This window comes from Dipodomys spectabilis, unplaced genomic scaffold (assembly GCF_019054845.1).
Source record: "Dipodomys spectabilis isolate Male_0828 unplaced genomic scaffold, ASM1905484v1 ptg000004l, whole genome shotgun sequence".
NCBI classification, from domain to species: domain Eukaryota; kingdom Metazoa; phylum Chordata; class Mammalia; order Rodentia; family Heteromyidae; genus Dipodomys; species Dipodomys spectabilis.
In genome coordinates, this window is record NW_024870681.1 from 16,495,345 (window position 1) to 16,520,471 (window position 25,127).

Genomic DNA, 25,127 nt, shown 5'->3' on the forward strand with positions numbered 1-25,127 from the left:
TTTTGATTGTCATCCTACAAAAAAAGAAGGCTTGGCTTCTAGAGGCTTAATTTTGGAGACCAATTTTAAAAAAACTAGAGCAAAAGAACCTGAACTCTTTATACTTCTGTGCTCTGGGATGAAACTTTAAGCATTCTAATTTTACAATTTTCAGCCTCCTGTGGTTTCTGTCCATGCTGCTCAATGGCTCCATCTGCTGGCTACTTCTAGGATTGCACTACCTCCCTACTTCCCCCACCCATGACTTCCAAGCTTTCTACAGGGTTTGGCACTGGAGATCCAGTGAGCTATCGATCATCTTTCTCTCCCTCTCTCTCTCTCTCTCTTTCTTTCTTTCTTCCTTCTTTCCTTTCTTCCTTCCTTCCTTCCTTCTTTCCTTCCTTCCTTCCTCCCTTCCTATCTTTCTTTCTTTCCTTCCTTCCTTCCTTCTTTTCTTTCTCTCTTTCTTTCTTTCTCATTGTTTCTTTGACACAGCAATGATAGAAAAAAATATCCAACAAATTCCTTCAACCAGGGTTCTCAGTACCTAAGATGAGCACACAGCGTTATGTTACCCCGCCAAAATTTGAGTCTTGAATTTTTTTTTGGGGGGGGGGGGGGGGATGATGGTCATGGGGCTTGAACTCTGGCCTTGGGCACTGTCCCTGAGCTCTTCAGCTCAAGGCTAGCGCTCTACCACCTGATCCACAGCGCCACTTCCAGTTTTCTGGTGGTTAATTGGACTTTCCTTTCCCAGCTCTGAACCTTGATTCTCAGATCTCAGCCGTCCCCCTGTCCCCTGCCCAGTAGCTAAGATTACAGATGAGTCACCAGTGCCCAGCTGAGTCTTGCTTTTTTCCATTGTATACTCCAGCCTATTCTGACCATGAGCACCATGAGTGTACACTCACACTTCCTGTGGGTGTGCATCACTACCTTGCAAGTAAAAGAATGTGTATCTTTGTTCTCCAGACACATGGCAGACATCCCATGAGGTAGACGTAGTGAGTTTCAATAGTGAAATATTTTTATCTCCACTCAAATTGTGTGTTTGTGTGTGTGTGCGTGTGTGTGGGGGGGGGGGGGAAGGGGTCTTGGGACTTGAATTTAGGGCCTGAACACTCTCCCTGAGCTTTTGTCCTGGAGGCTGAAGCTTTATCACTAGAGTCAGAACTCCACCAAACGTTGATAGTTTTACCAGACTCACACCACATGGGGCAGAATTGATCTCCAAAAGGAAATGTTAGAGACCCCACAAAATAGTGACGGATGGCCACCACATCTGCTGTCATCGAAATAACCACACAACATTATCTGTCAACCCAGAGGAAACTGAGGTAAACAGAAATGATAATGCATATGACACTGAACACAATCTTGCAGCCATCTTGAAAGTCTCGTGGACTTTCCTGCCCAGGCTGGCTTCCAACCATGATCCCTAGATCTCAGCCTCCTGAGTAGCTAGGATTAGAGGTGTGAGTGGGTACCCGGCTCTACTCAAGTTCTTAACCATGGTTTCCTGAAGCCCAAAGCCCTGGAATGGGTGGCTGAGCACAAAGTAGCTCCTCCTCAGGCATTTTCAACAGCTCTAGTTAATAGCAGTGCTTTTCCTAAGTTACCGGACTGACCACTCCCCTAGGCAAGCTTCTTTGGGGGTTTCCAAAGACCCTCATCTGACCAAGAATCTTGGACAGTGCTACTTTAGATCATTACATGACCTACAAATATTGGAATAAGAGTTTTAAAGTTGATCTCATGACCTTAGAAAATGCCAAATTCCACATGGAGCTGTTCAAATTTGTTTCAAAGAGTCTCAGAGAGGCCAAGTTGGGCTATATCCAGATAAGGTAGATGTCTCAGGATGGACTCTGCCTCCAGTGGTTCATGCTAGCTTAATTTCAACTGTGGCAGAAGCATTTACACAACAGGAATTGGCAAGTGCTACAACTCAGGAGAGTCAATTACTAACAGTTACCAGCACAACACTGATTATATTTATCCTCTTCTTCTATAGCTGCCTACTAGCCTACAATTTTAAAAAAGAGCCAGGCATAGTGGTATGGGTACAGACCTGTAATTCCAACACTTGCAGATGCAGGAGGATTAAAACTTCAAGACCAGCCTAGATTACATAGCTAGACTCTGTTTTAAAATAATAATAATAATAATAGAGCTTTATATGAGAAATATTTTATTTTTTCTTAATAGTCACTGCTGTACTGCTTTAAATTTCACCTCATTTGACATTCTATTAGAAAGAAATCATATCTAAAAATGTCTTACATGCCGGGTGCTGGTGGCTCACGCCTGTAATCCTAGCTACTCAGGAGGCTGAGGTCTGCGGATCTCGGGTCAAAGCCAGCCCGGGCAGGAGAGACTGTGAGACTCCTATCTCCAATAAACTACCAGAAAACCGGAAGTGGTGCTGTAGCTCAAGTGGTAGAATGCTCGCCTTGAGCTGAAGAGCTGAGGGACAGCGCCCAGGCCCAGAGTTCAGGCCCCACGACCGACCAAAAAAAATAAAAAAAATGTCTTACATGCCAAGTACTAAGAATACAATGTTAAGCAAAACAGAATCTTCTTGGACCTTTACAGGTTCATTTTAGGAGTCTAGTCACCTACTAATGATGCAAGATTGTGTTCAGTGCCCTAGGCATGATCACTTCTATTTACCTCAGTTTCCTCGGGGTTGACAGATAAAGTTGTATGGTTATTTCCATGACAGCAGAGGTGGTGGCCATCTGCCACTATTTTGTGAGGTCTCTAACATTTCCTTTTGGAGATCTATTCTGCGTGTGGTACGATTCTGGTAAAATTATCCATCAAGATAAGATGCCCAGCTCTCTTGTCCAGTGGTGCTGTGACTAAGAAAAGGGCCACGCTCCCCTCCCCTGCATGCAGAGACTGCTGTCAGTTGAACACATAGCCAAACTGTAGCAATCCGAATTTGTTTTGAAAGAGATTTCCATGGATTCTAGAAATTCTGAGAGCCCAGGGTATAAGAATTTGTGGCTGAGAAAAGCCTGTGATGTGGGGAGAGATCCAAAGAAAATGAGCTTCATGAAGAAGAATGTAGACACAGCCGATGAAGGACGAGGAAGGCAGGGAGGAAGAGGACTCCATGTCACCGTCTGTTCAAACTCCACCCCCACCCACCCGTGTCTGAGGCCAGACTAATTCAGGCAAGTGTTGCACACCAGCCAACCAATTCCTTTTAGCTTAGAGTACCTTGAATTGAATTTCTATCAAGTACAGTGGGTAGAATACTGATAAATACTCTATTATTCCTGGGAGAGGATTTTGGACGTAGCATTATGCCCACGGTGAGCTCCGAAGAGAAGCATCCAGATAGAAGATACCATGCCAGCTGTGAATGAAATCCAGAAGCCCAAACCGTAGGAGTCTGTGTGAGCCGAGAGCCCTGAGGGTATGCACATCTGTGGAGGCTCTGGCTCTTGTTCAGTCTCTCTCTGGGGCTTCTAATAGCCCTGTGAAGCCATCCAAGATTGGTCTACATTTGAGAACAGGAGAGGGAGAAAGGAGACAGAGGGGAGGAGAGGGGAGGAGAAGGGAGGGGAAGGGAAGGGAGGGGAGGAGAAGGGGAAAAGGAGAAGGGATTCCAGGAGTGGGAGAGGGGAGGGAGGGAAAGGGAAGGGAATTATTTATAAAGCAGACAAAACACTCACTCCAGGGAGAAAGGTCAACGGGTCAGAGTTAGGGCTTTTTTAAAAGACTGGGCTTCCAGCTACGATCTGTGTAAACCACTCATGTACGCTTTTCCCAGTGATCTGAAACGAAAGTGAGGATTACCGATCAGCTTCTCCCGTGGCCTCAACGCAGTCAACATCACCACTTCCTGCCACCACCTCTCCATCTCTCTCTTCTCAGCCCATGGCTTTATCTTCTCCAGCATGGGCACACTGGGAACGCACGCATGGATCTGAGTTCGCTACCCTTATCTTTTTGGCTTGCAATTGATTCTCTTCTTCGTTCACTTCCACTTTTCAGGAACATCCACGAGGCTAAGAATTCATGGGGCTGGAATGTTACTCTAGAGGGTGTGAGAGCGGAGGGGAGTTGAACACAATGGGGGCACCCATGCTGTCTGGCTGTCGGGGGTGGGGGGGGGGGGGGAAGAGCTCAGTAAGCAGAAGAGATGGTGGGCGCTAAAAAGAAAAATCTCACATCGTTCCTTTGGAAGAATGATCAAGAAGGATCAACTCATTTGAACAACGAAGGGAGGCGAAGGGAACCCTGAAGTTATCACTGCCCCCTGTCCTGAGAGGGTGTTCTTGGGAGATCCAAACGCCATCCAGACATCTGCAGAGGTGGACAGCAGTCTTGATTAGCTCCGCTGTGTATTGGCTCCCTCGTGGTTTAGCTGCTGACACAGAGGCGGGAAGCAGGATGCTCTACCTATTTTGACATCAGCACTTTGGCCAAAAAGTAAAAAGCACAAATTATACTCAAGGAAAATTATGCTATGAGTCTATTCCAGATCCTTGGAAATCCATGGAAATAGCCTCACCCCTAAGAGAAAATTGCCTATCTGTGGTAGAAATGCATGGGTTTCCATGACAGCAAAGCTGTGGATGAGACAGGTGGCCATAATGGAAATCCTCACACAGGAGACTCAGTCGTGGTCTAGATCAGGCTCCTGAGTCTCACAGGACCAGAAAGTCCACAATACTGAGTCTTAGTTGACACTCTGTAAGAGAAAGTCAGTATAAACCAGACTGATCACTTGCTCACCCATGGATTCAAGTATTTACTAAATTCTCCCAGGCCTATTGCATATATTTAACATTAACAACAAAACAGGCAGTGTGTCACCTCCAGGTCTCAAACACAGAAGTAATATCATTAACAATACAGGGTAAGTGTGATACCCTGTTAACGCAGTTGTGTACTACATACTATAGAAGTACAGTGAATGGAGAGAAAACTCTGACTCAGTTTTTACCTGGCAGAGGGCATACCATGATGGTGAAGGTGGTTTTGCCAGGGCAAGTCTCAGGCATTGTACTCAACTTCCTGCAGCTGCCCCAAATGTAGGGGGGGCTTGGCTATGTCATTTGTAAGGGCACTGTGCTCAGAGAAGAGAAAGAAAGAAGAGGATGAGAGAAGGGAGAGGAGACACCGAGAGATGAGAAGAGGAGGAGGCGAGGGGAAGGGAGAGTAAGGGGAGGGAAAGGGGATAAGGAATAAGAGGAGAGAGAGGAGAAGAGGAGAGGAAAAGAAAGGAGAGGAGGGGAGAGGAGAGAGAAGAGGGGAAGAGAGGGGAAGGGCAGAGAGGGGAGGGGAATAGAGGAGAGGAGAGGAGAGGAGAGGAGAGGAGAGGAGAGGAGAGGAGAGGAGAGGAGGGAAGGGAAGGGAAGGGAAGGGAAGGGAAGAGAAGAGAAAAGAGAAGAGAAGAGAAGAGGAGCCCCTGAATTCAAACAGCTCCTAAGATAAATGCCAGTTACCTGAACTCATTGTGATGGAGCTGGTTGATGGAGACACAGAGATTCCCATCACTGGGCTCCATCTGTTACTACCTGCATGACATTGTAGAAACTAAGCTCTCCAGAGAATGTAAGTGCACCTTGTAGAGTGCTCTGATGTGTGTGTGTGCATGTGTGTGTGTGTGTGCAAATTTTAATTAGCGATGTATCTTGTAGGTAGAAAATATTTGCACCTAGAACTGTATTGAAAGAAGGCAGACGGAAGTTCCCATACATAGATTTCCTTTATCTTTTTGTCCATGTCTTCAAATACACCACAATTTCCCTGTCTGGTTTGATTAAGTGGATTTTAAACAGGTTGTGATATAGAAGAGGAAAAGAAGAAATAAGTATTTCTAGTAGTTTGCAATCATTTATCTCGATTAAAAGACAGGCTGTATATATAAACGTCTTATTTAAACCTGAATAAAGAAAGACCCAATTCATCCTAAGTAATGGTCAGCATTTTAAGTAATCTTTTCTCAAATCTAAGTTGAAAGGCTATCTTAGAAACACATAAGAAGATTATAAACGGATCTACATTGTGTCAAAACAAAGGAAGAAAACAACAACAACCCTACAAACCCTTCGGCGGGCCCTCTTTCTGCCTTCTTATCCTCAAAGCTTACAGAAGAAACTTTGGTGAAATAAGGACATATAGAAAATCCTTCCCAGAATTCTATTTGGACGCCAGGCCTCACACTCTCCCTAGGGTTTTTCACTCAAGGCTGATGCTCTACCACTTGAGCTACACCTCCACTCCCAGCTTTGGAAGATAGGAGTCTCTCAGACTTTTCTTCTGCCCAGTCTGGCTTTGAACTAAGATTCTCAGATCTCAGTGTCCTGAGTAGCTTAGAATAACAAGCATGAGCCACCCACACTCGGTCTGGTCATCTTTATCAAAGGATCAACTGAAAAGAGAAATTCATAACTATAACCATCTGTCCTCCAAAACTCAAGTAACTCCTCTCTCCCCCTTCCTTCTCCCAAGACACAGCGCCATTGTTTTTGTTTTACCATTGGTGCCAGAAAGAATCACTTCTACTTGATTCCTTCTCCCTCATCCTCACCAAGGTAGCCCCTGAAACTCCTTAGCTCCAGGTCGGCATGAGTTCCCTCTGCTCCTCTCCTCCTAGATCAGATTGTCTCTGTGTTTACCTACACTTGCACCCTTTCCTACCAGGATATCCTACATTGCCTTTCCATAGATTGCATATCACTCAGCACTAACCTGATGCTTAAACTCTTAGGTAGAATGTAGTCTCCACACCATGTTCCTCCTTGGATGATAACTGTGCTTTTTTTTGTGCAGGGTTCATTCTTCCTGTGGTTCACATGGAAAACACCCCCAGAGACATTCTCCATTGTAAGTCCAGCTTCTTCTTCATCTCTGCTCCCAGGTTTTGCAACCCATGACTTTCCAAATTTGGAATCAAACCTTCTTTTTCTAGCATCATTTTAAACAAAAATCATTCCACTCCAAGCCCAAAACCCCAACAGAGCTGTTGGCAGGATGGAATTTCCTCTAGATTTTCTTTATAACGACACACAGGTCTTCTCACAAGCTGTGAGGATTTAGTAGCCTTGAAAGTAACTATTGGCTCCTTGAAAAAGAGCAGCAAGATAAACCCCAATCCAGTAGACAGAAAGAAATAATCAAAATTAAATCAGAATTAAATGAATTAGAATCCAAAAAAACTATAGAAAGAATCAACAAAACAAAGAGTTGGTTCTTCGAAAAACTTAACAAAATTGACAGACCCTTAGCAAATCTTATCAGAAAAAGAAGAGAACACACCCAAATTAATAAACTCAGAGATGAGAATGGAAACATCACCACGGAAACAACCAAGATTCAGAACATTATAAGGGAATACTTCTCAAAACTTTATGCTAATAAGTTTGAGAACTTGACAGAAATGGACCTCTTCCTAGCAAATATTGACATGCCAAAACTAAACCAAGATGAGTTAAACCAGCTTAACAGGCCCATATCAAGCATTGAAATAGAAACAGCAATAAGAGACCTCCCAGCTAAGAAAAGTCCAGGACCAGATGGTTTTACAGCGGAATTTTACAAGGCCTTCAAAGCAGAGCTCACACCAATTCTCCTCCAACTCTTCAATGAAATTGAAAGAGAAAGCTCACTACCGAACACATTCTATGAAGCCATCATAACCCTCATCCCAAAACCAGGCAGGGACTCATCAAAGAAAGAGAACTATAGACCCATTTCTTTGATGAACATTGATGCAAAACTTCTCAACAAAATTTTGGCCAAACGACTTCAACAATTCATCCAAAAAATCATACACCACGATCAAACAGGATTCATTTCAAGGATGCAAAGCTGATTCAATATACGCAAATCAATTAATATTATTCATCACATCAACAGGAGCAAGAATAAGAACCACATGGTTATCTCAATAGACACAGAAAAAGCATTCGACAAGATCCAACACCCCTTTATGATGAAGGTTTTGGAAAAATTAGGAATCCATGGAACATTCCTCAATACAATAAAGGCTGTATATGACAAACCTACAGCCAGCATTATACTCAATGGTGAAAAACTAAAGCCATTTCCTCTTAACTCAGGAACAAGACAAGGATGCCCACTCTCTCCACTTCTCTTCAATCTAGTATTAGAATGCCTAGCTACAGCAATAAGACAAGATGCAGACATAAAGGGGATCCAAATAGGGAAAGAAGAAATAAAACTCTCCCTCTTTGCAGATGACATGATCTTGTATTTAAAGAATCCCATAGACTCCACTCCCAAATTACTCAAGCTGATTCAAAACTTTGGCAAAGTAGCAGGTTATAAAATTAACCCCCAAAAATCAATGGCTTTTCTGTATGCCAACAATGAGAAAAGTGTGGCTGAAATTAGGAAAGCAACTCCATTTGTAATAGCCCCACAAAAAATAAAATACCTAGGAATTAACTTAACTAAAGAAGTGAAGGACCTCTATGATGAAAACTTTAAAATCTTGAAAAAGGAAATCAACACAGAACTTAAAAAATGGCAAAACCTCCCATGCTCCTGGATTGGAAAGATTAACATCGTGAAAATGGCAATACTTCCCAAGGCTATCTACAAATTCAACGCAATACCTATCAAAATTCCACCCTCATTCTTCAAGGAAATAGAAGAGGCAATCCAAAAATTCATATGGAACAATAAAAGACCCCGAATAGCAAAAACACTCCTCAACGGAAAGAACACTGCTGGAGGAATATCAATACCAAATTTCAAACTCTACTATAAAGCCATAGTAATCAAAACAGCTTGGTATTGGCATAAGAACAGACCTCAGGACCAATGGAATAGAATTGAAAACCCAGAAATGAACCTACAGACCTATAGCCATCTAATCTTCGATAAGGGAGCTAAAACAATAGAATGGAAGACAGACAGCCTCTTCAGTAAATGGTGCTGGCAAAACTGGTTAACTACATGTAGAAAACTAAAGCTAGATCCTTATATATCACCCTGCACCAGAATCAACTCCAAATGGATCAAAGACCTTGAAGTCAAAGCAGACACTCTGAAAACATTACAGGATGGAATAGGAGAAACCCTGGGTCTCCTTGGCTCAGGCCGAAATTTTCTGAATAGAGACCCGGAAACACAACAAATCAAAGAAAGGTTGGACAAATGGGATTGTATAAGGTTGCAGAGCTTCTGCAGGGCAAATGACATAGCTAGCAAGATCAATAGAAAGCCCACGGATTGGGAGAAGATCTTTACTAGCCATACAACGGACAAGGGTCTCATATCTAAAATATACTTGGAACTCAAAAAATTAAACCACTCAACAACAAATCCTCAAAGAAACAACTGCCCAATAAGTAAGTGGGCGAAAGACTTAAAGAGAAGCTTCTCTGAAGAAGAAAGAAGGATGGCCAATAGACACATGAAGAAATGTTCAACATCCCTAGCCATAAAAGAAATGCAAATCAAAACAACATTGAGATATCACCTCACTCCAGTTAGAACAACAAAAATCAAGAACTCTAACAACAACAGATGCTGGAGGGGATGTGGACAGAAAGGAACCTTACTTCATTGTTGGTGGGAATGTAAACTTGTTCAACCACTTTGGAAAGCAGTATGGAGGTTCCTCAAAAGACTCCACATAGAGCTCCCCTATGACCCAGCAATCCCACTTTTGGGCATTTACCCTAATGTTTACAAAAAAGACCACACTAAAGCTACCAGCACAACTATGTTTATTGCAGCATTATTTACCATAGCTAAGATATGGAACCAACCCAGATGCCCCTCAATAGATGAATGGATCAAGAAAATGTGGTATATATACACAATGGAATTCTATGCCTCCATCAGAAAGAATGACATTGCCCCATTTGTTAGGAAATGGAAAGGCTTGGAAAAAATTATATTAAGTGAAGTAAGCCAGGCCCAAAGAAACATAGGTCCCATGGTTTCCCTTATTTGCAATATCTAGTATAGGTATGAGTCAAGCGGAAAAAGTCAGAGAATGTGATGTTAGGAAAACGAACCCTCAAATATGTATTTTAATGTTTTTGTTTCTTTCATGCATGTGTTTCTAACGCATTTATAAGATTATTTCTTGGTTGCTTTGTATGTCCCTCCCCCACAGTGTAACCCCTGCTTTCACTATATTTGATGTCAGTATAACATGTGGAGGAGATGGGGACAAACAAGTCGTTTAAGGATTCAGGTGGACCTTTTGCAACAATGAGAAGTACAAAATGTCATGTCAAACCAGCTTTACAATGTCGGAGGGGGGGAGGGGGGGTATGATTGGGTGGGGGGGAGGGGGGAGGCTGGGAAGGGAGGTGAAGGGTAAACAAAGGAGGAGGCTGCAATGCTTGGTAAGAAATGTATGCACTATCCTGCCCATGTAATTGTAACCCCTCTGTACAGTATGTTCTCAAATAAAATAAAATTAAATTAAAAAAAAAAAAAAAAGAAAGTAACTATTGGATGTAATGGAGACATAGCCTTCAAAATCAAGGCTGTAGTTCCCTAGACACAGCCAGGAGGGACTGCCCTAGGAATAAATCCAGATCAACTTAGACTTAACCACTCAACTTAGCATTTTTCCCTTAGTGCAAAGTTATTCAGTGCAACTTATTCAGGAGAAGTTGTTCTTGGCTTTGAAATCTAGATCTTTTCTGGAGACTGTGATAAGCTGTGAGGATCCTCTTGAGACAGTGGGTAGGACAGAGAGCTCCAGTTCCCATGCACTGGGTTGCTTAGCCACTGTGTTCAGTAGATTCAGTGGATTCAGGGAATCCTCAGTCTCCATTGTTTTCAAAATGCCATGGATTTTTCTAGACACCATACAGACGTCTTTCTGTCAAAAATGGCAACACAACGGTAGGCTAAGACAATCTATGAAAATCTATCCAAAGTTGCCAATATAAAAGTGGAAGCAGATAAGAAAGAAGAATGGAGGGCAAAGCATCTTAGCCAGAAACAGGCCCATCACAAGGCTCTGTATGGATTTGTTAAATGAATGGAGAAAACACAAGTCTTAGTTCTTATAGTGGATTTATGGCAGAACAGTGCTCTATCATGAAAGACAGAATGAAATGAAGCTCCCTATGCTTGCTCTCCACAGCTCTTACCCTCTCCCTCAGCCTCATCAAGATTCCAAAATTACACCCAGTTACAGGACATCTACAGCCTAGTCTGTCAAGGGTACTATAGCCCCTGTCCCCCAGTGCCAAACATGGTCAGACAATATGGTAGCCATCATCCCAGAAGGAAGCAGGATGTGACTTGGGCTGTCATTGAGTAGATGAAGGGACCACAAGTGAGTGAAGATATGCTCAAAGGAAAGCATCATGGTATGGCAATCAGACACCAGAGGACAAAGAGAAGATGTTGCAATCCTTGGGTCTAAGCCATTGGATTCTACTAGAAATGTAGGCCACCCAATTCAATTTGAATTTCATCTGACCAGTGTCTATATCTTTAGTTTAGTCATGTCCCAGATATACTCACCCCTCAGTGTCCATGAACAAACGATTCCAAGACCTACTGCAGAAATCCACAAACCCTCTATACAGACCTGGTGGAACACATCTGCAATCCCTCTACTTTAGAGGTAGAGATAGGAAGATCGTGGTTCAAGGCCAACTCCTGACAAAGGAAGGAGATCCTATCTGAAAGATAAACTAAACTACAAAGGGCTGGGGGCATGTCCGAAGTAATAGAGCCACCTGCCTAGAAAGTACAAAGCCAGAGTTCATACCCCAGTACCACCAAAAATAAAAAGTTCCTTATACAAAATGCCATAGCATTTACATATATATATAACATATACACATAACCTATACACATCTCACAGTATACTTTAATCCTCTCTAATTTGCTTCTAATACCTAATACAAGGCAAATGCTATGTAAATGAATGTCATACTATATCACCTAGGAAATAATGACAACAAAAAGTGTTTACGTGTTCAATGCAATTTGTAAAACTAGAATTTGAACTCCAAGATATCACACTTGCTAGGCTTGCTTGGCTGGAGGTCTTCCACTTCAGCCATGCCAACTGCCCAGATTGTGCTGGTTATTTTGGAATAGAGTCTTACAGATGTTTATGCCCAGGCTAGTTTTAGATCAAGATCCTCCAGATCTCAGCCTGCAGAGAGGCTAGGATTATAAGCATGAATCATAGGTCAAAAGAAATTTTTTAAAAGTATTTTCCATCTGTGATTGGTTGAGCCCATGTACATGTATCCTGGACATACAGCAACCACCTGTAGTATACATGTTGTTTATACTTAACCACTAACTGTTTTCTATTTGAAATTTAAATGCAATTGTGTGTGTGTGTGTGTGTGTGTGTGTGTGTGTGTGTGTGTGTGTGTGTTAGTCCTAGGGGGTTGAACTCCTGGCCTGCACCCTGTCTCTGAGCTTTTGTGCTCAAAGCTAGCACTCTACTACTTGAGCCACAGCACCACTTCCTGGTGATTCATTGGAGATAAGAGTCTCATGGACTTTCCTGCCCCACCTAACTTGAAACTGTGGTCCTTCGATCTCAGCCTCCTGAGTAGCTAGAATTATAGATGTGAGCCACTGAAGCCTGGTGGATGCCATGAACTTTAACAGGAAGCAAATATTTGCCTCCTAGTCTCTTGAGTATAGCTATGATAGCAGGTGTGAGCCACCAGTATCTGGACAGAACAGAGGACTAGCATCTGTACCTCCTTCAAGAAGATGATAGGCTACTATTACTCTGCAGGATAAACTCAGGAAAAGACTCAAATTCAAAATTTTGAGTACTTATTATTCTAAAGGAGGGGGAAATTGTAAGTCCAACCATGGTTTGATTGGGATCCCAATCTGTACATCACTTTTATAATAACAATAGGATGAAAGAAAGTAAGCAAGGAAGGAAGGAAGGAAGGAAGGAAGGAAGAAGGAAAGAAAGAGAAAGAAAAAGGGTGACTATTTCCATCCACCTGCATTGAAGGCTACCATCACTGCATGGAAATCTGATCATTCTTTCACTGTCTCCTCTTAGTCCTATATTCTACAGCTGTCTACTTAGGTCTCCAATTGCTCGGATTAGATAGATCCCATGGGTAGGCTCTTACCCCGACAGTGGGTAAGCTCACACTCCTCTCTAGCAGAGACAGCGTGTCCATGGAATTCTGTGCCTAGGCTCCCTTTCAGATGACCCTCATGGAGAGACCAAGGCATCCCACATGCTAACGGGCCTCCAGTTCTCCTGTCCCAGGGCAATGAAAACATCTTCATGCTTTGACGTTCCCCAGGAATATGAGAATCCAGGAGAAGCTTCCATTGGGGTTCTCGATCGTGTTCTGCAGGACTGTGTGGATAGGGAGGGATCCCTGCAGGTATTTTTGTCCTTGGGTCCCATCTAGGAAACGGCCAAGTGTAAACCGACAGCCACCACTCCAGTTCTTAAAACTCTATTTGGAGAAAGACATGGAGGTTCCTTGGGCCTGCTTGCCCGGCAGTCTATCTGATGAGAAATGCAGTACAAAGTACAGACTGAAAAGCCAAATACCTGTCAGTCTCCTTCACACTTCAGTGTTGCCAGAAGGCTATAAAAATGTCATTGTCTCTCAGCTGCTGGTGATTATATTACCCTTTACCTTGGCTGTTGGTAATAAAAAAAAAAGCAAATATCTTTTTTTTTCCTTTTTTCTTTTTTTTTTTTTGCATGGCTCTGGCCTTCCTCTAGCCTTTTTCAAACAATAACAGACTAAATATAAAGAGACAGAAGTCATTACTTGGCTCTTTAACCCGTGCCAAGGAAAATGAATAATTAAGGAAACATGACTTGAAAGAAATTTACACAGTTGCTTTTAAGTTAGACCCAAATAAGTGCCCTTTAAGAAGACATCATTTCCCCCTTTATCTTAACATGGCATTCATACTCTTCCCTCGTATATTATGGTTGCTACTGTTTAGATCTTAGCAGGAGAAAAAAGAATGCTTTTAGTTTCCATTATCCTATTATAAGTCCCAAATCAAACAGAGTAGGAAAGATCCATGAGAGGGGCTAGGGCTGTCTGTTTGTACAGCTTCCTTCACATCTGGCCCAGCCGTCAATATTTAATTTTGTCCACAGGGGACAGTAGTTCCCAAATACGGTTCACCATCTCCCCTTGAAGTTTGGCTGACTGTTTAATGTGTGCTCCATTTTGTTCTTTAATGCTGTCGAGAAGAAACACGCACAGGTCAATATGTATGCTCTGGCATTTGGTAGGTGCTGGGCGAGGTTGGTCTCTGCTGGGTAGTGGTAGCTGGCTCATTCTCTGCTTGCTCTGTCTCTCTTCCTTCCCCCTGTCCCCCAGAAAATTGAGTCTTCAGCTTCCCTTAGGCAAAGAGGATTAGGACAGAGCTAGCACTAGCCACAATGGAGCACTTCTGAGCAAAGCCTTGGCCTGTTAGAGGGAACACAGCATGAAGTAGTAAACCAGCAAGTTGACGACTCAGAACAACTTTGCCCAGCCTGGAACAGTGAAAGAAGGCCATTCAGGGACTTCAGGATTGGCCTGCCCATTGTAGTGCCCAAACATGGAGACTGTCTTATGTCTGCCTGAGCCCAGATGTGCAGCAATGCACACAAAGTGTGAGACCGAAGAGACTGACAGTGTGAATGCAATTGTATCTGGAGATGACATCTTACAAGAAGTGATCACACTAAAGTGAAATGAAGCCACTAGGGTGGGGTCCTAATTCAATGATTGATGTCCTTATAAGAAGAGGGAGGAAGGCCAGGAAGGAAGGGCTGCACAGGCACTGAGAGAGGACCATGTGCAGAAGTAGAAAGAGGGAAACCACCTGCAAGCCAAGAAGAAGAGTCTCATGAGAAAGCAGCCTTGGTGCACTTTGACCTTGGACTTCCAGCTTTGGTGAAGGGATACATTTCTGTTGTATAAACCACCAAGTCTATGTGGTATTTTGTTATAGCACCCCTAGCAAACAAATATACACTACCAAGATCCATCCTCTGTCCCTGCCTGAGAAGTGGCTGTATGATTTTCTAAGGGCTTCCATAGCAAAGCACTACACAAAGTTCACTTAGGACAGTAGAAATGCAATGTCTTACAATACTGGGAGCCAGAAGGCCTTAGCCTTCAAGGTGTCAGGGTTAGTTCCTCCTGAGAGCCATGAAGACGAACTTCTTTCCCACTCCTGGGGTTTCACTGGAGCACATTGATGTACTTTGGATTCCAGATGCATCGCCTTGATCTCTGTCTCTGTCTTCACAGGAAATTCTTCCTGAACACTTGCCCATCCTGTATCCAGATTTTAGTCTTTTTATAAAGACATTCAGCCTATTATATTAGGGATCACCCTAATGACTTCTTTCTTTCCCCTTTTTTCCCCAATGCTGAGGATGGAACTCAGGGCCGTGTGTGTACTAAACAAATGCTCCACCACTGACCCCAAGCCTTATCTGTTTTCCATTTTGGTATAGTTGAAATGAGGATAGATAGCTAGATAGCTAGATAGATAGATAGATAGATAGATTTAGATAGATGAGAGAAAGGTAGATGATAGATACATACAAATACATGATAGAGAGATGATGCATTCATACAAGATAGATATATAGATTGATACATAGATGACTGATAGACAGCTAGATATCTATGTTAGACCTATTTTATGATAGATTGTGCACATTGCAGGATTGTTAAATCCTAATGATCTCACCTTGATTTGATCATCTACAAAGACTTTATTTCCCTTAATAATCACAAGACTTTGGAGTTGGGATTGCAACGTGTCTTGGAGGACACAACTCGGTCATTAACTTATAGAATATCTTATTTCTGTCTCTATGTCAGATGGTTATTGGTGAGTAAACAAAGGTGACCCCGCTCCTCATTTTTTCCTTTCAGCTGTTCAATCCTTCCAGTCTGCTTACTCACCAATGTTTCCAGTTCTTTTATCAGAGACAGAGCTTTCCTGGGTCCAATAAGAAAGAGAGCATCCACCGTGGTCCCTCCTAAGAAATCCTGTGGCAATAGATGTGCCCAAGGCCACAGTATTTCCTGGCAGAGGTGTCATTCCCAGAGAGTGTAAGACCACCAGAGATGCTGCACAACCAGTAGAAGAAAGAGAATTTGAAAGAAGCTGTACAAATCCTTTATAGATGCGTGTGTGTGTGTGTGTGTGTGTGTGTGTGTGTGTGTGTGTGTGAATGCATGAGTACCAGTACTAGGGCTTGAACTCAAGGCTTCATGCTCACTCAGCTTTCTTGTTCAAAGGTAGTACTCTATCACTTGAGCCACATCTCCAGCCCAACCTTTTCTGATTAATTGGAGGTAGAGTCTTGTGGATTTTTCTACCTACATTGGCTTCCAAATGCAATCCTCCTGATCTCAGCCTCCCGAGTAGCTAGAATTACAGGAATGAGCCACTGGTGCCCAGGTAGATGCACATACTATTCATCTATATAGTTTCTGTTCTGTGGACTTAGCCTTCATCTCCTGTATCAGTCTCTGCTGCCCCTCCTCCCAGCCCCCCACTCTCCAGGGAGAGAATAGCATTGCAAAGGAGCCTCTAAGGAGTTTATATGGTCCCATTAGACTCAGTGCAGAAAAAAAAAAAAACATCAGAAGACAGCAGCAGATTCTTCTGATAATAGCTAGACAGGAAGCGAAGAAGGACAAACAGAGTTTTTGGAATCCACCTTGACTTGTTTGCCTTGCCTAGAGGTGATTCATTATCCATCCACACAGGAAAAGGCACATGTTTCGGAAATGCTCTCCAGTGAACTCCATCCATTTGTGTTTTTGTGGCGTCAATCCAAGCGGTGAAGGCCTAGGGAGGGCTTGTGTAAAGAGATGAATCTACAAAGCAGTTTTGTTCTACAACGCGTATTTGCTCTTTCAAAGCAAATGCAGCAGGAAATCCGAGCCACTGATGCAAACCTCTGCAGTTAATTTGTTCCCACGGGCATATTAGGGGGCCATTATCTGAGAAGCATATACATGAAAATCCCATTATTTGAAATAGATTTGCTGCCTTTCTGTTTAACTCTAGGCTGTGCCTTGACAAGTTAAGTGAGTAGAGAGAAGGTTGGGATGGGGTGCTAGCTGTCAGCAGGAAGGACACAGGCATGGCAGCCCCCAAAGGATGCTTATTCCAAAATCATTTGCAGTCATAATAGTCAATGCATGTCCTAAGAAATTAAGCAAGTTGAGGGGAGGGGCTGGGTGGGGGGAGAATGGTAAAAGAGTGGACATCAATCAAGATGCATTGTACTTCTGATTGGTTGAATGGAAACTCCTTTGTTCAACTACTTAAAGACTATAAGGAAATATATATATATACATTACATTTATATATAATATATATAGTATATATATTTTTCTAGTCCTGGGCTTGAACTCCGGATGCTGTCCCTAAGTTTTTGTGCTCAAGACTAGCACTCTACCGCTGGAGCCACGGCTCCACCTCTGGCTTTCTGTGGTTAACTGGAGATAAGAGTATCTCAGACTTTCCTGCCTGGGCTGGCTTTGAACCATGATCCTCACATCTCAGCCTCCTGAGTAGTGAGGATTACAGGCATGAGCCACTGGTGCTTGACGAAATACAATTTTTAAAAGTCACATGTAGGATCCAGTGTGTGTACATGTGGAGTTCTGTCAATTGTAGCTCGTGCTCTGAGCAGTGCCAGGCCACAAAGCCCTTGTCATTTGGTGATTTGGAAGTTTGATTTCAAGTGAATCCATTGTCTGTGACTCCACTGAACTTTTGAAGTCTGAACAGTAATACGCATGGATGCGTGTGACTTGTTTAGACAGACTGCATCCCAGAGGACATCACTTACAAGATACCCTGGCATCAGCTCTTTCATTCATTCATTCTTTTTTTCTTTTTTGACAGTCCTGGAGCTTGCACTTAGGGCCTAGACACTGTCCTTGAGACTCTCTGTGCTCAAGGCTAGCGCTCTACCACTTGAGCCACAACACCACTTCCGGCTTTTCTGTTTACGTGGTACTGGGGAATCAGACCCAGAGCTTCATGCATGCTAGGCAAGCCCTCTACCACTAAGCCACATTCCCAGCCCACTTGGTATCATTTCTGTCTGACCTTCTCTTTGTTAACACTTTAGCATGCAGAGGTACCTGCCCTATCTGCATGGTGCTACCTCTATACCAACCAGCTCTTCTGCATGCATGAGCTGACTGATTCACAGTCTCTTCACACCCAGCCCTCCCTGCTTCCTCCTACTGAAATCAGGATACTGGAGCCAGCTTTACAATGTGGTGGATGATAGGGAATTGGGTCTAACTGGAGCCATCTTGGCTTCTTGGTAGGTGAAGATGAAATCCCACTCCCAGGAAATGGGCATGCCTGAATTCTTAGAGGCAGGGGTGGAGACTTGGACAATGGGTTACTAGACCTGCCAGACCTATACCATGAACTCTGGAGAGTCTTTGAACTCTTGGGCTTCTTGTGATCCTGCCCCATGACCCTATTTAGGCCCTGACCAGCTCAGCCACCATTTTGTCCCATACCTCTTCTCCTGACTCTCTTCAGGTCCCTCTTCAGCTCTCCATTAAAGTTGATCTGGTTTACTGAGATTGTTTGTTTCTGATCTTTCTTTACTATACCACCCTCATGGATCAGTTTCCTAATAGTATTAAGTGTGTTAGAGGCTGCAAGTTTGGGGCCATGTATTTGCATTCAGTCGCTGGCTTTCTAATAAAGATTCCTCATTCAACCTCTCAAAATATGGCTTCTATGTATCTCACAATTGAATTCCCATCTAACACTACCTCTTACACCTCAGTGTGGCCTCTCTGTTTCCCTCTTCCATGAGCTCAGCAACAGCCACACATCAAGCAGTGTTCAGTCTAGGCTACTGACCTTGTGGTTGTTGGGTCACACTTAATGACAGAGCTAAAATTTCAGGATAGGGCCACCGGCTTTATTTTTCTGCTCCTGTTCTGCGTCTTGTGCCCCTATCTGGCTGGGCCAGCTGAAGAACTCCTCGTCCTACTCACCAAGGTATAATCAGAGCTGATGAACTGAGGGCATTTCTGTAGATCCACAGTGGGAGGCCCTGGGAGGCCCTACACAACAGTCATCCTTCACTCGGCTCCCCGCTTCCTTCTCCAGGTCACGCCTCAGTCTTTCTGTCTACTCTTCCTAACATTCAGATCACAGTTCAGTGCTGGACTGGGCAGGAAGTCGGTGAGACTCTTATCTCCAGTGAATCACCAAAAAGCCTGAAAGTGGAGCTGTGGCTCAAATGGTAGAGTGGTAGCCTTGAGCACAAAAGCTCAGGAACAGCTTCCATGTCCTGAGAGGAAAGAAGGAAAGAAGGACAGAAAGAAAGAAAGAAAGAAAGAAAGAAAGAAAGAAAGAAAGAAAGAAAGAAAGAAAGAAAGAAAGAAAGAAAGAAAGAAAGAAAGAAAGAAAGAAAGAAAGAAAGAAAGAAAGAAAGGAAGGAAGGAAGGAAGGAAGAAAGAAAGAGAGAGAGGGGGGAAAGGAAGGAAGGAAGGAAGGAAGGGAGAAAGAACAAGAGAGAGAGAGAAAGAGGAAGGGAGGGAAGGAGAGAAGGAAGCAAGGGAGGGAGGAAGGAAAGGAAACACAAAATCCAAGGGATGTGTTTTAATTCTCAGTTAGTGCGTGCTCATTTTCTGATCATACATTTCTCTCTCTCTCCACTCATTACAATGACTTCAAACACAAATTCATGCATCTGTATTAATATTGTCCCTCTAATGAAAAACTCGATCAGGAATCACTTTTCAGATTGCCCTAGGCAGCTTCTTCTTTTTAGTTATAAAGTGCTACAAGAAGTCTGCTGCTTAGGACACATCCTGAGTCTAAGACCATCTGAGAGCTTCTTAGCAACTTCATCCTAACACAAGCCTGTCGCTGCTGCCGCACCTCAGCTGCACACAATGAATCCCGTACCAGGGTGCTGCTGAATGAGTGATTCAGCAACCTTTCAAAGGGCCTGACTAATCTTCACACACAGGCAACATGTGCTACAACAAAGTGAATCCAGCAGATTCTTTCATGGGTGGGGATGGGCGGGGGAGAGCATAAGCAAACACATTGAAAGCAGGAAAGAGCAAGGCATGTCCAGCAAAGAACAGGAATTTGACCTTGATGAGCTGGAAATATCCTCCTTTCCAAGGCCAGGCCTGTTCCGTGGATGATTGCTGTTTGGGTAGTTCATGTGACTTTAGGAAAGATGGTTGGTGATGAAGTAAGTTTTAGATACAGTGGTCTAATCCAAAAAGAAGTTGGGTTCCTACTGCAGGACTTCTCAGAACCTTTATTACTGCTAGTGATCCTTCCCAACCTCCATGCCACTCATTGTTTCTGAATACTGCACACCATGGTGTAGTTGTCCAGGTGAAGAAATTGTAACGATGGGTTACTTTTAACACACGTTTTTAGATTTTTTTAAACCAATTTTTCTACTCATGTCTGATCTTTGTTCTAAGAACCAATCGAAGCTATCACAACACATTTAATCAAACTACCCATGTATTTTGAAGTAATCGTAGATTTATTTAAAAAAAAAAAAGTAGGGTAGTGGCAGTGCAAATCTATAGTCTTAGCTACTCAAGAAGCTGAGATCTGGGGGACTGAGGTTTGAAGCAGAAAAGTCCAAGAAACTCCACTTCCAAAATAACCAGAAAAAAAAAAGCTAGACACTCAGTGTAGTTCAGGTGGTTGATCACCAGCCATGAATAAGAAAGCTGGGCAAGGTCCATCAGAAAGAATGACATTGCCCCATTTGTTAGGAAATGGAAAAACTTGGAAAAAATTATATTAAGTGAAGTAAGCCAGGCCCAAAGAAACATAGGTCCCATGGTTTCCCTTATTTGCAATATCTAGTGTATGTATGAGTCAAGCGGAAAAGGTCAGATAATGTGATGTCAGGAAAATGAACCCTTAGATGTGTATTTTAATGTTTTTTTCTTTCATGCATGTGTTTCTAACGCATTTATAAGATTATTTCTTTGTTGCTTTGTATGTCCCTCCCCCACAGTATAACCCCTGCTTTCACTATATTTGATGTCAGTATAATTTGTGGAGGAGACGGAGGAAAACAAGTCATTTAAGGGTACAGGTGGACCTGTTGCAACAATGAGAAGTACAAGTTGTCATGTCCAAAACGAGCTTTACAATGTCGGGGGGGGGGGGGGGGGTGGAGAGAAGGATTGGGACTGGGGGGGAAGGGGGAGGCTGGGAAGGGATGTGAAGGGTAAACAAAGGAGGAGGCTGCAATGCTTGATAAGAAATGTACACATTATCCTGACCATGTAATTGTAACCCCTCTGTACAGTATGTTCACAAATAAAATAAAATAAATAAATAAATAAAAAAAGAAAGCTTGGCAAGGAGGGTGGGGGGAGTGTACACTTCAACGAGTTTTCCCAGTGTTCCATTTTGTACAATATCTACAATATCAATATCAAATTTTCTACAATATAAAAGCCATGGAATTGGTATTGGCACCATCTACAGAGTATTAAATCTACAAAAGTGTGTTTATCTTGTTTTGTGTGTGTGTGTGTTGTTGTTTTGCTTTTGGATTTTTTTGTTGTTGGTGGTGGTTATCAATCTTGAACTCAGAGCCTGGGCACTGTCCCTGAGCTCTTTCACTCAAAGATAGCGCTCTACCACTTTGAGCCATAGCGCCACTTCTGGTTTTCTGGTGGTTAACTGGAGATAAGACTCTCACAGACTTCCCTGCCTGGGCTAGCTTTGAACCATAATCTTCAGATCTCAGACTCCTAGGTAACTAGGATTACAGGCATGAGCCACTGGCACCCGGCTAAACATGTGTGTATCTTTCAGGTCATATACCAAGAAGATCAAATTCTTTCCCAAACACACACACACACACACACACACACACACACACAGACACACACACACACACACTTTGTCTTTCTAGAATGTACAGAGTATGTCAAACAGGCAAAAGTCCTCTGCTGTCAACAGGGCATGCACATCTCCAGAACCATGACTTTAGTGGTCAGGTGTATTTCACAAAAAGATGGATGTCCTAGGAAGGCATGTTGTACCCATCAGACTCCGTGGATGATTGCAATCCGTTGCTTGGCATTGTATTACTAAACAATGAGACTCAATGACTAACCTTTTTCCTCCATTACAAGGAAGGGTCTTGGTCATGGCTGTTAGTTCTCAGTAACCATGTTTCACCCTGCTATATTCCACTAACTAGAAATGCAACAATTGCTGAGAATTTGCCAGAAATATAACATATCATGCCCAGACTCAGACCTCCTGAACCCAAGTCTACCTTGAGACAAGACCCTGAGCAATATGTATGCTAGCTGAATGGTTGGGTTTCTGCATCTACATGCAATAAGGTCAACTGTAGGATAGGGAAGGTGACATTTTCATGTAGCCTCTTTGATATGGCAGGAGTGTGTGTTTGTTTGGGGGCTGGTACTGAGACTTAGACTCAAAGCTTCACATTTTTGCTTAGATTTTTGCTCAAGGCTTGGTACCCTATCACTTGATCCATATCTCTACGTCTGGCTTTTTTTTTTTGCTGGATGTCTAGAGGTAAGAGTCTCTCAGCCCAGGCAGCCTTTGAACTGTGATCCTCACATCTCAGCCTCCTGAGTAGGTTGGATTATAAGAGAAAGACACAAGTACTTGTCTGTCATAACTGTTTTGACTGTGAGTAGGAGAAATCCTGGAAACAAACCTTCCTCTGCCAAGAGAATAGACAAGCTCACCCTGGCCATACCTCACCACCAGCCTGAGCCCATCTTTGCAAATCATTCCATTCCTCAGCTGCTGTCCTTCAGGTCATGGAACCAGGAATTCAGAGACTAGTATACACCTCCACTGGTAAGACGTTTTAAGACACAGAGTTTGGTGGGACTGTTTGTATGCAATCTCTGCCACCCACCATCCCTCCATCAACTCCATCAGAACTTCCTGCCATGTTAGACTTCATGCGTGTCACCAACATGAAGACTTCTTTGAGCTCCCCACAGAGAAGAAGTGGATTGTGGGAAATCATCACACACTTCCTCCGTCCCAGTGGACTTGAAGCATGGTGTACCCTACATGGCCAGGATGCACGGGTGAGTTTGTGGCTGAGATTAAGTTGCATTGACTGGGATTAAGAGTTCAGACGATGGTCAGAAAATAGTTTTCACCCATGTGAGGGAACTGGGGAGTCAGCCAACATTCTCCAACCCATTAGCATTGAACTCTAATGAGCTTGTCCAACTAGGTAGAGAGAAAACAGATGATAATGGGGGTTAAGGAGTATGCATCTGACTAAACAATTTGGGTGGGGGGCAAGGGGCTCCCTCTTAAAAGAAAGCAAAGGAACTGCGCTACACGGTACTGACAGAAACCAAAGTCCATTACTCCAACTGGATAATTAAAATACGGTGCAAGGAGGGGAGGAGAAAATGTAAAACATTACTGTTTGAAGTTTAACCCTGCAGGTTTTCAAAGTCAGGTTTTATTTTTATTTTTTTCAGAAGCCTAACTGATTGGCACTGTCTCAAACCTCTGTAGGCAATTTATAGTCCTGGGTTAAACCAAAGCCTTGCCAACAAGCCACACATGCAAATTGGAACATTGTTAACAATGATCTTGGAGCTCTTTCTAGGCGGGATCCCCAGGCAGTACTTAGAGAAATGCCCAGGCAGTGAAAGCGATTCCTCATTTATCTGGGAGAAGATACAGTGTGGATGGAGGAGGCATCAAACATCTCTTTCTCTGGTTTGCCACAGCTCTGTAGTCAGGGACAGCTCTCAACAAAAGTGTTTTGTAGTGTTAACTGTGCCCCATAAGGACAACTACCCTCGAGCACTTCTGGACACTCAGTGAACTCAAATGCCAGGATGTCAGAGGCTTCAACACAGCATACATTCTTGTAAACTAAAGATTTTTAGCAAAGAGCTCAATAGACAGCTCACCTACACTACATTCTGCTTGGTTCTGATTTGCTTGTTATCTAATTCCTCGTGTGTGTGTGTGTGTGTGTGTGTGTGTGTGTGTGCTGGAACTGTGGCTTGAACAGACTTTCCTGCCTAGGCTGGCTTTGAACCACGATCCTCAGATCTCAGCATCCTAAGCAGCTAGAATTACAGGTATGAGCCATAGGTGCCCGGCTTAAGCTCTGTTCTTAATTTGACTTCAGAATCCCATCACTTTAGAGGGTTGCCTCAATCACTGCATACCCAGGCATGGATTTCGATAGCAATGATTTAGATTTCACTTTATTTAGAGCTGCTATGGTCTGAGACATCTCAGAAGACAAGCTCTTCACTTGTATTTAGCTGGCATGTACACCACACAGTCATGAGCTCTGGTCACTACTGGGGGTCACCAAGTGTTCAATTACCATTTACAAAGGATGCTGACGAGGCAGGAAGGTGTGCTTTTAGTCTGGGAACACTGTGGTGGGAGGAGTGGTAGGGAGGGAGGTAGAATCATGTTTAGGTTTAAGCTTTAAAAATAATGGCTTCCCTAGGAAAGTATGGAAGAGAGGATACTCTAGGCCATGTTCAGAGTCTTTGGGAAGACAAAAACAGACACAGATATGCAGGTCAGCACATGGGAGAAAAGTGTTTGGAGAGGCAGGAGCTAAGGGTTGCCAAGTCCTTGGGAAGGGGTCCCTGTCAAGCTGAGTGTGGCTTGCTGGTAGGAAGAGACCCAGGTTTTCCCTTCAGGCCCGTTATCTACCAGCCGTTTTAAGAATGTGGTTGAAGGAGGTTGCACTGAAATAAAAGAGAGAGACAGTAGCCAAAGGGCCATCATATCCATCCAAAAGGCAGACCACTGAGTTAGGCGACAAGGGAAGCGAAATGAGTGCAAATCCCTCGGGCAGTTTGCACTGCTGAGGGTGGACCCGCTCCCTCTCTGACTTGCCCATCCTCAGATCACGCTTGCTGTAGACCCAGCTGAATGAGGTCTGGGAGCTGGACGCTCAAATGGGAGTGCTGGCTTCAGGGACAACACCTCTTATGCAGATGGTCCCGTTCTCCAGGGAACCACGCCTACCGGTTGCCATGTCTGCCTCCACCTGTCCGCAGTGATGGCTGTGGTGCCCAGTTCCCCAAAGTTGGGCCACTTGGTCCCTTCTGACCACACTACCACGCCTCACGACTCCAGCCTCTACGGGGAAGAGA